This window comes from Hyperolius riggenbachi, chromosome 3, assembly GCF_040937935.1.
Source record: "Hyperolius riggenbachi isolate aHypRig1 chromosome 3, aHypRig1.pri, whole genome shotgun sequence".
Lineage (NCBI taxonomy): Eukaryota > Metazoa > Chordata > Amphibia > Anura > Hyperoliidae > Hyperolius > Hyperolius riggenbachi.
In genome coordinates, this window is record NC_090648.1 from 511,618,152 (window position 1) to 511,635,536 (window position 17,385).

General features: G+C 50.0%; 1 protein-coding gene across 4 annotated transcripts in view; it reads left to right on the forward strand.

Moving 5' to 3' along the window:
• GRIA1 (glutamate ionotropic receptor AMPA type subunit 1) overlaps positions 1-17,385 on the forward strand; it is a 468,260-nt gene that overhangs the window by 373,261 nt on the left and 77,614 nt on the right. The window lies entirely within an intron of this gene.

Below are 17,385 nucleotides of genomic sequence, written 5' to 3' on the forward strand. Positions count from 1 at the left end.
TTTAGTTTTTTAACCGATTACAGTTATAGGGCGTTTTGCGTTTTTTTTTTCTGAGCACCAGCAATTTTGAAAAACGCCCTATCAGCCGCTAGTGCAATGACTCCTTATGGGATACTTCATATCTGAGCATTTCATCAGCTTTCCGCTCAGCATAGCGCTGCAGGGATCATTTTTAGGGTGACTTTGCTACAATGGAAGGTATAGGAAAAACGCAAAACGCTCACAAAATTGCTTTGTGCAGCGATTGCACTCGTGCTTTTAAGAATAAATACTTTGGGCTTGATTCACAAAAGGGTGCTAACTTAGTTAGCACGCCTAAAGCCCCTTAGCACGCCTAAAGCCCTTTAGGACGCGCAATGTAGTTTAGCGCTGAATGTAGAAGCTTTCCAGAGGCGCCAATAGAATAAAAGTCACCTAAACGAGCTTAAAACCGATGGGGCAGTGGTGGGCCTATCCCATCCATGGCCGTTTCTACCCCCGTGCGGGGCGTGCCGCCGCCCGGGGCGCTGCTGGGAGGGGGGCGCTGTGATGGAGGGGGGAGCCGCAGCCGCGGGGAGGGCAGCCCGACCTCTCCCTCCCTCTCCCTGGGCCGCCCTCCATGCGATCCCCCCTCGGACGAAGTGCAGAGTAATGCGCAGGGAAGCGCTATAGAAAACTACTCACCTCGCTGGCTCCAAGCGCTGCTCTCTCGCCGCCAGTCTCATCTCTGCCTACACACGCTGATACACACACGCTGCTAAACAGGAAGCAGCGTGTGTGTGTATCAGCGTGTAGGCAGAGAGAGGAGACTGGCGGCGAGAGAGCAGCGCTTGGAGCCAGCGAGGTGAGTAGTTTTCTATAGCGCTTCCCTGCGCATTACTCTGCACTTCGTCCGAGGGGGGATCGCATGGAGGGCGGCCCAGGGAGAGGGAGGGAGAGGTCGGGCTGCCCTCCCCGCGGCTGCGGCTCCCCCCTCCATCGTGGGGGGCACCTACCTAACCTATACTGGGGCAGCTACCTATCTAACCTATCCTGGGGGGCACCTACCTATCTAACCTATCCTGGGGGGCACCTACCTAATCTAACCTATACTGGGGGGCACCTACCTATCTAACCTATGCTGGGGGGCAGCTACCTAATCTAACCTATACTGGGGGGCAGCTACCTAATCTAACCTATACTGGGGGGCACCTACCTAATCTAACCTATACTGGGGGGCACCTACCTAATCTAACCTATACTGGGGGGGGCACCTACCTAATCTAACCTATACTGGGGGGCACCTACCTAATCTAACCTATACTGGGTGGCAGCTACCTAATCTAACCTATACTGAGGAGGCAGCTACCTAATCTAACATATACTGGGCAGCTACCTATCTAACCTATACTGGGCGGCACCTACCTATCTAACCTATACTGGGGGGCACCTACCTATCTAACCTATACTGGTGAGCAGCTACCTATCTAACCTATACTGGGGAGCAGCTACCTATCTAACCTATACTGGGGGAAGCTACCTATCTAACCTATACTGGGGGGCACCTACCTAATCTAACCTATAGTGGGAGCATTAACTTATCTAACCTGTATTGGGGGCACCTACCTACCTACCTAGCTAGTCTATACAGGTGACAACTATACTGGCTACCTATATTGGAGGCACCTACCTAACTAACCTATACTGGGGGGCACCTTCCTATCTAACCTATAGTGGGAGCATTAACTTATCTAACCTGTATTGGGGGCACCTACCTACCTAGCTAGTCTATACAGGTGACAACTATACTGGCTACCTATATTGGAGGCACCTACCTAACTAACCTATACTGGGGGCATCTACCCATCTAAGCTATGCGGGGGGCAACTATTCTGGCTACCTATATTAGAGGCACCCACCTAGCTAACCTGTAGTGGGGGCACCTAACTATCTAACTTATACCGGGGACGCCTGCCTATCTAACCTATACTGTGGGCAACTATACTGGCTACCTATACTGGAGGCACCTACCTGGCTAACCTATACCGGAGGCAACTATACTGGCTCACCTATGCCTGGCTACCTATACTGGGGTACCTATAGCTGGCTACCTATACTGGGGTACCTATTCTGGGGGAATCTATACTGAGTGCAACTAGACCTGGCTAACCTACACTGTGGGCACCCATACCTTGCTTCGGGGGGGGGGGGGGCGCAATTTTTACACCCTCGCCCTGGGTGCATTTTAGCCTAGAAACTGCACTGATCCCATCCATGCAGACAAAGCACACAAAGGAAGGACTGTGGCATCAACAGTCAAACAACAATTTATTTATACTCCACAGTAAAAATAGGCAACGCGTTTCACGGGCTCAATCCCGCTTCATCAGGCCAATCAAAAAGGACCATACAGCTTAACAGCATCAAAACCACACTGAGCGCCTCTGTATAGTTTAGCGCTGAATGTGCAATGTGCGACTTTTCGGGTGCACCTGGCGCGATGTTTTAGGGACACCTAGTGCAATGTTTTGGTTTTGCGCGCACCGTGCAGCGCTAAACTTTGTACGCGATCGATAAAAGCTTTAGCCGTGCTAACTGCTTTGCACCCTTTTCTGAATCGAGCCCATTGTATTTATTATTTTCCGGGTCAAAGAGTTCACTTCCCGACTTGCGTCCGGAAGTGAAAAAACAAACGCTCTGCAAAAGCATGCAGAAATCGTAGCGCGCAGGTAAGCGCCGGGAGGGGGGAAAAAGTCACTCACAAATTCGCAAAAGCTGGCGTATGCGATTTCGATTTTAGATGTGAACAAAACCTAAAGAAAACCTGAGATGGGGGGGGATTTAAAAAAGTATATATACCTGGGGCTTCATCCGACCCCCTCCAGGCTGATCACTGTATACATACCTGGGGCTTCCTCTGACCCCCTCCAGGCTGATCACTGTATACATACCCGGGGCTTCCTCCGGCCTCCTCCAGGCTGATCACTGTATACATACCTGTGGCTTCCTCCGACCCCCTCCAGAATGATCACTGTATACATACCTGGGGCTTCCTCCGACCCCCTCCAGGCTGATCACTGTGTACATACCTGGGGCTTCCTCCAGCCCCCTCCAGGCTGATCAAGCCCCAGGTATGTATACAGTGATCAGTCTGGAGGGGGCCGGAGGAAGCCCCGGGTATGTATACAGTGATCAGTCTGAAGGGCCGGAGGAAGCCCCAGGTATGTATATTTTTTAAACGCTGCATCAGAACTAGAGAGCTGCAGGTTTAAAGGGGCACTATGGCGAAAAATTGTAAAATGAGCCATAAATTACCTTTCTCCTATGTTGTTGTCACTTACAGTAGGTAGTAGAAATCTGACAGAAGCGACAGGTTTTGGACTAGACCATCTCTCCATAGGGCGTTTTGCGTTTTGTATGCGTTTTTGATGCTTTTTTTAGGTGTTTTATATAAAAAATAATAATAATAATAATGATTTCTGAAGTATTTATGCTTCCTGTTGTCTTCCTAGTGATTTGCATAAATTTAAATCTAAAAATGCATACAAAATGCACGCAAAACGCATCTGCGTTAAAACAAAAACGCAGCAAAAACGCTAAAAAGAACCCTAATGACATTAAAATAAAACATGACATAAAATGCTACTTTTTCACGCTAGGTCATATGTGAACCCAGCTTTAAAGAAACACCTTTCTTTGTTACAGCCGATACAACTCCTGCAATAAATCTGCAGTGTGTCTCCTTCCTGCTTTCATGGGAGCAGACATAGGGTTAACATCCTGTGTTTACCAATGAACTGCTCTGCCGAGGCAGCCAGCTGACACAGCTGAGAGATAAAATTACAACTTGTGATTAGTCACACAGATGACTAGATGAGAGGGAATTAGACAGGCTAAACCTTCTAAATACATACAGGGTGCAGTTCTATATGTTTTCCTTCTGACCTGTGCAAGTGTTCAGGTCCTCTGTAAGAAGTGAAGCATACAGTATATAGGCGTGTTTACTGTAAGCAGTAGCCATTGTTTTGTGTTTATCGGAATGATAACGCTGTTCAACATTAATGAAACTTACTGTATGGATAAAAATATTCCTGACTCTGATTAGGCCGACTATACAGATAACAGCTGGACGTTGAATGGCTGTTGTACTTCCCGTCTTCATCCCATGTGTTAGTTTGCTGACCTCAGATAATTGAACGATGATTGCTGATTGATTGCTGTGTTAATGAGCGCTGCACGTTATTGCCCGGGTAGTGAATAAACGCGACACCATTCCTCTGTTCAGCCCTTGCAGAAAGTGACCTCTCTCACTACTGTCAGTGGTCCCATTCATACTGGGGCGTTTTGCATCGCCAGCGATCAGCAAAGAGTTGTGCGCAATGTACCCCTATGAGATCGTTCTCATGCCAGCCTCTGGGATTTGCAATAATCATAAACGCACTACATGCAGCATTTTTGGAGCGATGACGATTGCGATTCTATTCACTGAATGGGAAACGCAAATTGCAATCGCTGTACATTCGCAGGCGTGATTGGAATGCGAAATGCCTTCTTATTAGCAAGCTGAAAAGCATTCGGCTAATGCACCCCCACAGGCAAAGATGGAATGAGCAAGGTGAGCCAATCCCGATTGCTACAAACGTGGCACAGAGGAGGTACAGGGAGCATAAATGGCACAGTGTTTTATGGATAGATTCAAGTTAAAGAAAACCTAAAGCAAAAAAAACAAACCTTATGACAGAATGAATTGGATGTGTAGTGCTGATAACAAATAGAACATTAGTAGCAAAGAAAAGAGTCTCATATTTTTATTTTCAGTTATATAGCTTTTTTTTATTTTATAAAAAAAAACATTGCATCCTACTGTCACAGTTGCAGCTATAGAAGCACAGTCTGTCTTTTGAAGTGGATCCGAGATAGACTTTTACTCATTGCATAATTGTGTTCCTTTCATATAGTTTATAGGGCATTCCTCAAGCTATATATTTTTTTTGTTTTTGTTTTAATACTCTTAAAGGGAAGGTTCGGGGAGGATAAAGAAAAAAAATCTCCAAATCCACTTACCTGGGGCTTCCTCCAGCCCGTGGCAGGCAGGCTCCCAGTGGTCTCCGGTGACGCGCCCGACCTGGCCAGGCCGGCTGCCACGTCCTCCGGGCTGTACTGCGCAGGCTCAGAACTACTGCGCCTGCGCATTACAGCCCGGAGGATGTCCGACATCAGCGCGCACCAGTGACACGCAGATTGGAGCACAGAAGAAGCCTGACCTGGCAGCCGGCCTGGCCAGGTCGGGTCGGCCACCGGAGGAGACCGGGAGCCTGCGGAGCAGCGCCGGGGGCATGTCCTGCCTGACACGGGCTGGAGGAAGCCCCAGGGAAGTGGATTTGGATTTTTTTTTTTATCCTCCCCGAACCTTCCCTTTAATTCCCTATAAACTAAACAAGCCTCGCCCACAGCTCAAAGTGCCTTGGAAGCATTTTAAAGTTTCCTTTTAAAACTAAGACATAACTTTTCACCTATATTAGTCTATTGTCTCAGTGTCTCTTCTCTTATTCCCTCTGTGACATAGTTTGGTGACTCCAGTCCCTGCTAGCGGACCGTTCATAGGATGAGGACTCAGCAGTGTCCTTACAACGCAGCCTAATATAAAGTGATTGGGAGCGGCGCGCACAATGAGGCTTTCACATTGCGTTACGTTCATCTGTTCTCAGGCGCCCGCCGCCAGCAGCACCACAGAGGTGTTACTACAGAATCCCCAATAACAGTCGCTGGTCATTCCCCTTCTGCCACCTGTGCCCGATTGCCAGACGGCGGAACAGGACTTATCACGTTTCCAGACGCCACACTATTTATAGCCCCGCCGTGCTTCCGCACAAAGCAGTCGTGTGTATTCAGAACAGGAAGGAGGCAATTTAGGGTAAATCTTTTTATTGGTAGTGGCTAGTGTTGGGCGAACAGTGTTCGCCACTGTTCGGGTTCTGCAGAACATCACCCTGTTCGGGTGATGTTCGAGTTCGGCCGAACACCTGACGGTGCTCGGCCAAACCGTTCGGCCACATGGCCGAACTAAGAGCGCATGGCCGAACGTTCCCCGAACGTTCGGCTAGCGCTGTGATTAGCCGAACGGGTCACGTGGTTCGGGCCCGAACGCGCTCTGATTGGCCGAACGGTCACGTGGTTCGGGTAAATAAATACCCGAACCACGTCATATCTCCGCCATTTGTCTGTGGGTTTAGCTTTGGGTAGGCAGGCAGGGTAGTTCGCTCTCCAGCCACGCTAGCCAGGGTCCCCCCCAGTCATTGTGTGTCGCTGCTGGGAACAGTAGTACACCGCTCGCTCAGCCACACTATATATAGCATTGTTTACTGCCACTGTGTACCTCGCTCAGCCACGCTATATATATAGCATTGTGTTTTCTGACACTCTGTGTACACGGCTTAGCCTGACTAATATAGCATTGTGTGTACTGCCACTGTGCACCTCGCTCAGCCACGCTATATATAGCATTGTGTGTACTGCCACTGTGCACCTCGCTCAGCCACGCTATATATAGCATTGTGTGTACTGCCACTGTGCACCTCGCTCAGCCACGCTATATATATAGCATTGTGTTTTCTGACACTCTGTGTACACGGCTTAGCCTAACTAATATAGCATTGTGTGTACTGCCACTGTGCACCTCGCTCAGCCACGCTATATATAGCATTGTGTGTACTGCCACTGTGCACCTCGCTCAGCCACGCTATATATAGCATTGTGTGTACTGCCACTGTGCACCTCGCTCAGCCACGCTATATATAGCATTGTGTGTACTGCCACTGTGCACCTCGCTCAGCCACGCTATATATATAGCATTGTGTTTTCTGACACTCTGTGTACACGGCTTAGCCTGACTAATATAGCATTGTGTGTACTGCCACTGTGCACCTCGCTCAGCCACGCTATATATAGCATTGTGTGTACTGCCACTGTGCACCTCGCTCAGCCACGCTATATATAGCATTGTGTGTACTGCCACTGTGCACCTCGCTCAGCCACGCTATATATAGCATTGTGTTTTCTGACACTCTGTGTACACGGCTTAGCCTGACTAATATAGCATTGTGTGTACTGCCACTGTGCACCTCGCTCAGCCACGCTATATATAGCATTGTGTGTACTGCCACTGTGCACCTCGCTCAGCCACGCTATATATAGCATTGTGTGTACTGCCACTGTGCACCTCGCTCAGCCACGCTATATATATAGCATTGTGTTTTCTGACACTCTGTGTACACGGCTTAGCCTGACTAATATAGCATTGTGTGTACTGCCACTGTGCACCTCGCTCAGCCACGCTATATATAGCATTGTGTGTACTGCCACTGTGCACCTCGCTCAGCCACGCTATATATAGCATTGTGTGTACTGCCACTGTGCACCTCGCTCAGCCACGCTATATATAGCATTGTGTTTTCTGACACTCTGTGTACACGGCTTAGCCTGACTAATATAGCATTGTGTGTACTGCCACTGTGCACCTCGCTCAGCCACGCTATATATAGCATTGTGTTTTCTGACACTCTGTGTACACGGCTTAGCCTGACTAATATAGCATTGTGTGTACTGCCACTGTGCACCTCGCTCAGCCACGCTATATATAGCATTGTGTTTTCTGACACTCTGTGTACACGGCTTAGCCTGGCTCTATAGCATTGTGTGTACTGCCACTGTGCACCTCGCTCAGCCACGCTATATATAGCATTGTGTTTACTGCCACTCTGTGTACACCGCTCAGCCAGACTATATACCGTTGTTTACTGACACTCTGTGTACACTGCTCAGCCAGACTATATACCATTGTTTACTGACACTCTGTGCACACGGCTCAGCCTGACTATAAAGCATTGTGTGTACTGCCACTGTGCACCTCGCTCAGTCACGCTATATATAGCATTGTGTTTTCTGACACTCTGTGTACACGGCTTAGCCTGACTATATAGCATTGTGTGTACTGCCACTGTGCACCTCGCTCAGCCACGCTATATATAGCATTGTGTTTACTGCCACTCTGTGTACACCGCTCAGCCAGACTATATACCGTTGTTTACTGACACTCTGTGTACACCGCTCAGCCAGACTATATACCATTGTTTACTGACACTCTGTGTACACGGCTCAGCCTGACTATAAAGCATTGTGTGTACTGCCACTGTGCACCTCGCTCAGCCACGCTATATATAGCATTGTGTTTTCTGACACTCTGTGTACACGGCTTAGCCTGACTAATATAGCATTGTGTGTACTGCCACTGTGCACCTCGCTCAGCCACGCTATATATAGCATTGTGTTTTCTGACACTCTGTGTACACGGCTTAGCCAGACTATATAGCATTGTGTGTACTGCCACTCTGTGTCTGCTGGGCCTGGGAACAGTAGTACACCGCTCACCCGCCACTGTATAGCATTGTGCTCTGTGTCGCTGCTGGGAATAGTGGTACTGTATAGCATTTCTGTACTGCCACTGTACTGCTGCCAGTCAGCGTGTACTGTAAGGATAAGTGAAATGAGGAAGAAATCCGGTGAAAGAGGAAGGGGCAAGGGAAGAGGTGTTTCCCCTGACGGTTCACGTACAGGCCACAGGGGAGCACCCAAGAAAACCCACTCAATACCGCCCATGTTGTCCAGGACAACAACCCTCACAAATCCAAAAGAACAGGACCAGATAATTACTTGGATGACCTCTCAAGCGTCCAGCAGTGGGTTAAGCAGCACCAGCACATCACGCACGAGGTCCGAGTCCTCAGCCAGTTACAAGGAGCCAGTGGGCACAAAGCTGACACAACCGGCAGCGACACCACGCACACAACTGCCAGATAACCAGTCCTATGAATTACCTCAGGACACAATGGGGTATTCGCAGGAGCTATTCCCAGCCCAACAAACTTCCACCTTTCAAAGGTCAATGGAGGAACAGCTAGAAATGTTGTGCCCGGATTCACAACCATTAACTGTGGGAAATGCACCGCGCACTGAAATACAAGGCGAGTCCGAGGAGGACTCGGAAACCCAAATCCCAGAGCAAGTTGGGCAGGAGGGGTTGCAATTGCAGGAGGTCGGCCGACAAGATCTGGAAGACGACGTTGGAGTGAGCTGCGCAGAGGTTGTTCTGGGGAGCTCTACTCCACGGCGGCGGCCCCCCACAATGACATATGACGAGTTTGAGGAGATGGAAGAGGAGGGTATGGACAATGTGGACAGAGACCCAGATTTTATTTGTGAACGAGAACATCGCCGTCGTAGCAGCAGCACAGATGAGTCTGTTGAATAACCCACTGCTGCACGAGTTTGCCTTGTGCCACAAGGTAGGCGGCGCGCAATTTCAGGCACCACAAGCGTGGAAGTTAGAGTGAGAGGCAAAAGAGGAGGAAACAGAAATCGCCAGCAAGGAGGCAGGTGCTCCAAAGTCTGGGCTTTCTTTGAAGACTGCACTGAGGATGTTACCATGGCGATTTGCAAGGTGTGCAAGACTCGCCTGAGCAGGGGGAAAAGTATTAACAACCTCTCCACCACCAGCATGAGCCGCCACATGCTATCCAAACATCCCACTCTGTGGGCAAACGCGGCAGGACAGGGTACCAGCAACACTGCCTCCCTTGGGTTCACCAGACTCACCACCAGACCCGCCTCAGCAGCAGCAGTAGCCCAGCCATTGCGTGGTTCACAACATTCACAAACATCAGACGACGCTGACACTGTCACTTTCCGGAGTAGTGCTCTTGAGGTCTCCCAGTGTTCATCAAACACAACAACCAACAGCCCTTCCGTGTGCAGCGCTACGGTTCAGTTGTCTGTGTCGGAGATGTTTGAGCGCAAGAGGAAATTGCCAGCAAATGACCCCCGGGCCGTGGCAGTAACAGCCAGCATAGCCAAGCTTCTGGCCTGCGAAATGCTGCCATATCGAGTGGTGGAGACAAACAGCTTCAAGGGCATGATGTCAGTGGCCATCCCACGTTACGTGGTTCCCAGCCGCTACCACTTTGCGCGCTCTGCAGTGCCTGAGTTGCATGAGCACGTGGTCAGCAAAATAACCCGAAGCTTGAAGAATGCCGTTGCCTGCAAGGTTCACCTCACCACTGACACTTGGACGAGTGCGTTCGGCCAGGGTCGATACATCTCCCTTACCGCGCACTGGGTGAACCTTGTGGAGCCTGGCAGCGATTCCTCACCTGCTACGGCGCGGGTGTTGCCCACGCCGCAAACAGCTGCACCGCCGTCCCTCCCACTGGATAACAACAGCAGCACCTACCTCTCTGACTCCTTCTCCTCCAACGCATCTCAAAGCTGTACCTCATCCGGAAACGCTAACCCAGCAGCAGTAGGATCGTGGAAGCAGTGCAGCACAGCTGTTGGCATGCGTCAGCAAGCGTTGCTGAAGCTGATCTGCCTTGGGGATAAGCAGCACACAGGGGAGGAAATTTGGAAGGGAATAAAGGAACAGACGGATTTGTGGCTGGCACCGCTGGACTTGAAACCGGGCATGGTTGTGTGTGATAATGGGAGTAATCTCATTCGCGCTTTAAGGTTGGCTAAGCTGACACACATCCCTTGCCTGGCGCACGTGATGAACCTAGTAGTTCAGCGGTTCCTGAGGACATACCCAGGCGTGGCCGATCTTCTGTTGAAGGTGCGTCGAGTGGCCAAACATTGTAGAAATTCCAGTACTGCTTCGGGGGCACTCGCCAAGATGCAGGAGCGCTTCAATCTCCCCCACCATCGCTTGCTGTGTGATGTCCCTACGCGCTGGAATTCTACGCTGCACATGCTAGCACGCTTTTGCGAGCAGAAGAGTGCAGTGGTCCAGTACATGACGGCGCAGTACCGAGGCGCATCCGGACAGCTGCCAAGCTTCTGTGGATCCGATTGGGCCAACATGTTGGACCTCTGCCAAGTCCTCCAAAATTTTGAGCAATCCACGTTGCTTGTGAGCAGTGACAACTCTTCAGTCAGCATTACCATACCACTGCTGTGTTTACTGAAGAGGTCAATGTTGAAAATCAAGGAAACAGCTGTCATGATGCAACTGGGGGAATCTGAAGGAGAAAACGATCAGCGTGATGGTACCAACATCAGGCCATCCGCCTCAGGGAACGCTGGCCCCAGCAGCTATGACGAAGAAGAGGAGGAGGAACAGCTGGAGTTGGAGCAGGAATTTCATGCCACCACTGACGAGGGCCAGAGCGGTGCACGTTGGACTTCCACAATTCAACGCGAATGGTCAGCAGAAGCAGACCAGGAGGAAGGTGACGACTATGATGCATCACAACAACTATCACAACGCTCACAAGAGGATGATGAGGATTCTGGTAGGACTCTGGCACACATGGCTCAATTCATGCTAGACTGCATTGAACGTGACTCACGCATTGTGCGCATTCTGGACAACACCAATTACTGGGTTTATACCCTTCTGGATCCACGGTACAAACACAATGTTCCAAAACTGCTTGAAGAAAGAGTCAGACAGGTCAAAATGGAAGAATACCAGCAGGCCCTTGTGGAGACTTTAGAGAGGAGATTGACATCCTCCCCCTCCTCTAGCCAGTTGTACGCAGACAGACTGACTTCCGCAAACCCAGGACGACCAGGAGGGCAGCAAACAACGCAAGCCGCAGCTAGTACCCAAAAGGGAACGGTATCGGCAGTGTCCTTGGAGTGGGAAAATTTTCTGACACCCATGCAGCAGCAGCCCACTGAACAGCAAGCGTGCAGATCCACCTCCAACACCGATCGCCTGGAGAAGATGGTCAAGGACTACATGTCAGATGACGTAGCTGTGTCGAACAATCCATCTGCACCCTTCAACTATTGGGTATCGAAGCTAGACACCTGGCACGAACTGGCAATGTACGCAATAGAGGTGCTGGCTTGCCCGGCAGCCAGCGTTATGTCAGAACGCTGTTTCAGTGCTGCCGGAGGCATCGTCACAGATCGGCGTATCCGCCTCTCTACAGAAAATGCAGACCGTCTGACTCAAATTAAAATGAATCAATCCTGGATTGGAAATGACTACGCAACACTCCAGGACCCCAACCAAGTAACATGACCAATGAACATCTGGGATGGTGTAGCGTTTCCGGTCCCTGTTTATTGAACCTCTCATCTGTATTACATTTATGACTGCATGGCGGCAAAAAGCATTGCTGCTATATCCGCACGCTTTTTGTCCTCATGCAAGGCCTGGGTTGTTGTGTCTCAAAAACCGTGGCCTTCTCCTCCTGCGCCTGCTCCTGTTCCATCACGTCTGCTGCTGCTGGGTTAGCGTTGCCGCGTGGTCCCTGTTTATTGAACCACTTATCTTTATTACATTTATGACTGCATGGCGGTACAAAGCATGCTATCCGCATGCTTCTTGCCCTCATGCAAGGCCTGGGTTGTTGTGTCTCACAAAGCGTGGCCTTCTCCTCCTGCGCCTCCTCCTGTTCCATCACGTCTGCTGCTGCTGGGTTAGCGTTGCCGCGTGGTCCCTGTTTATTGAACCACTTATCTTTATTACATTTATGACTGCATGGCGGTACAAAGCATGCTATCTGCACGCTTCTTGCCCTCATGCAAGGCCTGGGTTGTTGTGTCTCACAAAGCGTGGCCTTCTCCTCCTGCGCCTCCTCCTGTTCCATCACGTGTGCTGCTGCTGGGTTAGCGTTGCCGCGTGGTCCCTGTTTATTGAACCACTTATCTTTATTACATTTATGACTGCATGGCGGTAAAAAGCATGCTATCCGCACGCTTTTTGTCCTCATGCAAGGCCTGGGTTGTTGTGTCTCACAAAGCGTGGCCTTCTCCTCCTGCGCCTCCTCCTGTTCCATCACGTGTGCTGCTGCTGCTGCTGCTGGGTTAGCGTTGCTGGTCCCTGTTTATGGAACCTCTTATCTTTATTACATTTATGACTGCATGGCGGTACAAAGCATGCTATCCGCATGCTTCTTGCCCTCATGCAAGGCCTGGGTTGTTGTGTCTCACAAAGCGTGGCCTTCTCCTCCTGCGCCTCCTCCTGTTCCATCACGTCTGCTGCTGCTGGGTTAGCGTTGCCGCGTGGTCCCTGTTTATTGAACCACTTATCTTTATTACATTTATGACTGCATGGCGGTACAAAGCATGCTATCCGCACGCTTCTTGCCCTCATGCAAGGCCTGGGTTGTTGTGTCTCACAAAGCGTGGCCTTCTCCTCCTGCGCCTCCTCCTGTTCCATCACGTCTGCTGCTGCTGGGTTAGCGTTGCCGCGTGGTCCCTGTTTATTGAACCACTTATCTTTATTACATTTATGACTGCATGGCGGTAAAAAGCATGCTATCCGCACGCTTTTTGTCCTCATGCAAGGCCTGGGTTGTTGTGTCTCACAAAGCGTGGCCTTCTCCTCCTGCGCCTCCTCCTGTTCCATCACGTGTGCTGCTGCTGCTGCTGCTGCTGGGTTAGCGTTGCTGGTCCCTGTTTATGGAACCTCTTATCTTTATTACATTTATGACTGCATGGCGGTACAAAGCATGCTATCCGCACGCTTCTTGCCCTCATGCAAGGCCGGGGTTGTTGTGTCTCACAAAGCGTGGCCTTCTCCTCCTGCGCCTCCTTCTGTTCCATCACGTGTGCTGCTGCTGGGTTAGCGTTACCGGTCCCTTTTCCTGGAACCTCTTATATGTATTACATTTATGACTGCATGCCGACAAAAAAACATGTTACCTGTGCAAAGAAAACAGACATTTCCCGCATTTAAAAGACAGTTTTCCCTTTGAAACTTTAAAATCGATTTTCTCAAAAACTATAAGCTCTTTTTGCTATTTTTTTTTTCCTCTTGTACCCACTCCCAAGGTGCACATACCCTGTAAATTTGGGGTATGTAGCATGTAAGGAGGCTTTACAAACCACAAAAGTTCGGGTCCCCATTGACTTCCATTATGTTCGGAGTTCGGGTCGAACACCCGAACATCGCGGCCATGTTCGGCCTGTTCGGCCCGAACCCGAACATCTAGTTGTTCGCCCAACACTAGTAGTGGCTCTTGGTGTATGAATGTATTTTACTTCAAGATCTGCCTGAGAAAAGTGTAGACTTCATAAAAAACCTACAAGATAAAAATAAGCAGATAATTGTTATAGCCAAACTAAATTCAACTAACAAAAGCTCACAGTAGGCGGCAATACTTGCAGAACTCTCCTGTTCTGTATGGATGGACTTTAAAGCAGTAGGGACAGATATACTATCACAGGAAAAAAACAACATATACTGGATATAAGTAGATGACAGTCGGGACAAGGTCCTCCAGCACCAAAGGCTGAGACACCAAAGTGCGCCCCTCCATCCCTCCCACCCCAGCCGTCACACACTGATTGCTATTACACTAAGAGGTCCCTCCATCCCTCCCACCCCAGCCGTCACACACTGATTGCTATTACACTAAGAGGTCCCTCCATCCCTCCCACCCCAGCCGTCACACACTGATTGCTATTACACTAAGAGGCCCCTCCTCCATCCCTCCCACCCCAGCCGTCACACACTGATTGCTATTACACTAAGAGGCCCCTCCTCCATCCCTCCCACCCCAGCCGTCACACACTGATTGCTATTACACTAAGAGGCCCCTCCCCCATCCCTCCCACCCCAGCCATCACACACTAATTTCTATTACACTAAGAGGCCCCTCCATCCCTCCCACCCCAGCCTTCACACACTGATTACTATTACACTAAGAGGCCCCTCCCCATCCCTCCCACCCCAGCGGTCACACACTGATTGCTATTACACTAAGAGGCCCCTCCTCCATCCCTCCCACCCCAGCCATCACACACTGATTGCTATTACACTAAGAGGCCCCTCCCCCATCCCTCCCACCCCAGCCGTCACACACTGATTGCTATTACACTAAGAGGCCTCTCCCCATCCCTCCCACCCCAGCCGTCACATACTGATTGCTATTACACTAAGAGGCCCCTCCCATCCCTCCCACCCCAGCGGTCACACACTGATTGCTATTACACTAAGAGGCCCCTCCTCCATCCCTCCCACCCCAGCCATCACACACTGATTGCTATTACACTAAGAGGCCCCTCCTCCATCCCTCCCACCCCAGCCGTCACACACTGATTGCTATTACACTAAGAGGCCCCTCCCCCATCCCTCCCACCCCAGCCTTAACACACTGATTACTATTGCACTAAGAGACCCTCCCCATCCCTCCCACCCCAGCCATCACACACTGATTGCTATTACACTAAGAGGCCCCTCCATCCCTCCCACCCCAGCCGTCACACACTGATTGCTATTACACTAAGAGGCCCCTCCCCCATCCCTCCCACCCCAGCCGTCACACACTGATTGCTATTAGACTAAGAGGCGCCCCAGGGCTCCCAACACCTTCATCTCTAGTTATCTGGCTTGCAGCCGCTGCCATGTATTCCCTTTTCTTATTTCTCTCTGCTTCAAAACAATAGTGGAATGATAGCTGAGTCAGTTGTGCGCCCCTCATACACTGCACCCTGAGACTGGAGCCTCTCTCGCCTCTGCCTCAGCCCCGCCCTGCGCCCCTTCCTACACTGCGCCCTGAGGCTGGAGCCTCTCTCCCCTCTGCCTTGGCCCAGCCCTGGTAGATGAACACTTGTACCACTTACATAACATATGTATTGTACTGTCTGTGTTTTGATGTCAGTGAATTTTACATACCGTAGTAAATAAAGAGAAAACTGTTGCAGTCATTTTCCATCTTTACTGCATCTGACTGAAGACAATCCTGATGTCACTTCCTCCCTTACTTTTTTTCTCCTGCCTGAAATGGTGTATACATTTCCAGCCCTCCTTCCCACTGAGCTCTGTAGAAACTGCGCTGTCATATCTAGCTTGCTTTATAAACACATGTGAGCACATCATAGATCATATTTCAGCAGCTCCTGCAGAGGGGTGAGGTGCATTTCGCTTCTCAGCCTTGTGTCACACAAAACTGCCCTCAGCCAATCAGTGAGGAGCAGAAATGTGGGAGGGCAGATAACAAGCTTCCCTCTCCTCGGCAATGTACCAGAATAGAGCCAGGCTGACTGAGATAAGATTCATTACAGCAGAAACATTTATGATTATATTAGAATGCTTGCAATACAGGGTAAGGCTGCAGACTACATAATAAACACAGAGCAGTGGGTAAATGGAATTAGATTTTATGACTGACAATCCCACTTTAAGTGTATTTGAGGCAGTATTAAAACAAAACAATGTAACTTACCTAAGGATAGAGAAGCTCCTGGATCATGCTGAGGATTCCCACGTCCTCCTGGTCCCCACTGTAACCCCACGGAACCCATCTGACAAGAGCCTGTGCGATAGATTACGTGGCAGCACTAGACTTCCTGTACGAGTGCTAGGGATGCTCATAATCTGATAAATACGATTAAATTACACGTACATTTTTGCAATTACGCCTGTATGTAATTTCAAATTCGTAATTCAATTAACTTTGTATAATCATTCGTAATTACGCACAAATTCACCATTTTGTTATCCAGCCGCGCCTTTTGTCTCTTGGTGCCCTTTTTTCATGCACACGATAGGAGTTAAAGGGAAGGTTCAGGGACTATCTGAAAAAAATAAAAATCCCCATCCACTTACCTGGGGCTTCCTCCAGCCTTCTGCGCTCCAAGGCCCGGCACTTCTGCGTCCCACGCCGGCGCGCTGACGTCATCGGACGTCCTCCGGGCTGTACTGCGCAGAACTACTGCGCCTGCGCAGTACAGCCCGGAGGACGTCCGATGACGTCAGCGTGCCGGCGTGGGACGCAGAAGTGCCGGGCCTTGGAGCGCAGAAGAGCCCGACCTGGCCGCCGGCCTGGCCAGGTCGGGCGCGCCACCGGAGACCACCGGGAGCCTGCGGAGCGGCGCCGAGGGCACCTCCTGCCTGCCACGGGCTGGAGGAAGCCCCAGGTAAGTGGATGGGGATTTTTATTTTTTTCGGATAGTCTCTGAACCTTCCCTTTAAGCACTGAGGGGGGTCTGGATGGATAAGGTAGCAGAATACTTCCTGGGCATGACTGTTCTCTAGCATTAGTATTACTATATTGTGTGTGGCTGAGATAGACCTTTCAGCATACCTCCCAACTTTTTGAGATGTGAAAGAGGGACACTTAAGCCACGCCCCTGCCACACCCCCAATTACACCCCTGATCACGCCCCCATCACACCCCTAGTCACGCATATGATAAAGATTTCATAAGAAAAATGTTTTTATAATTCAAACCACACTGGTCCTTCCTATCTGATTCCTGGTTAATTTTCCTTCATAGTAACATTTTAAAATTAGTAATATATCAATTTAAAGGATGGGAATAAAGTTTGGAGTCAATCAAACACCTTTTTCAGTATAGAAATATATATATTTGCATTGAAAGAGGGAGAAAGTCCTGAAAGAGGGACAGAGGGACA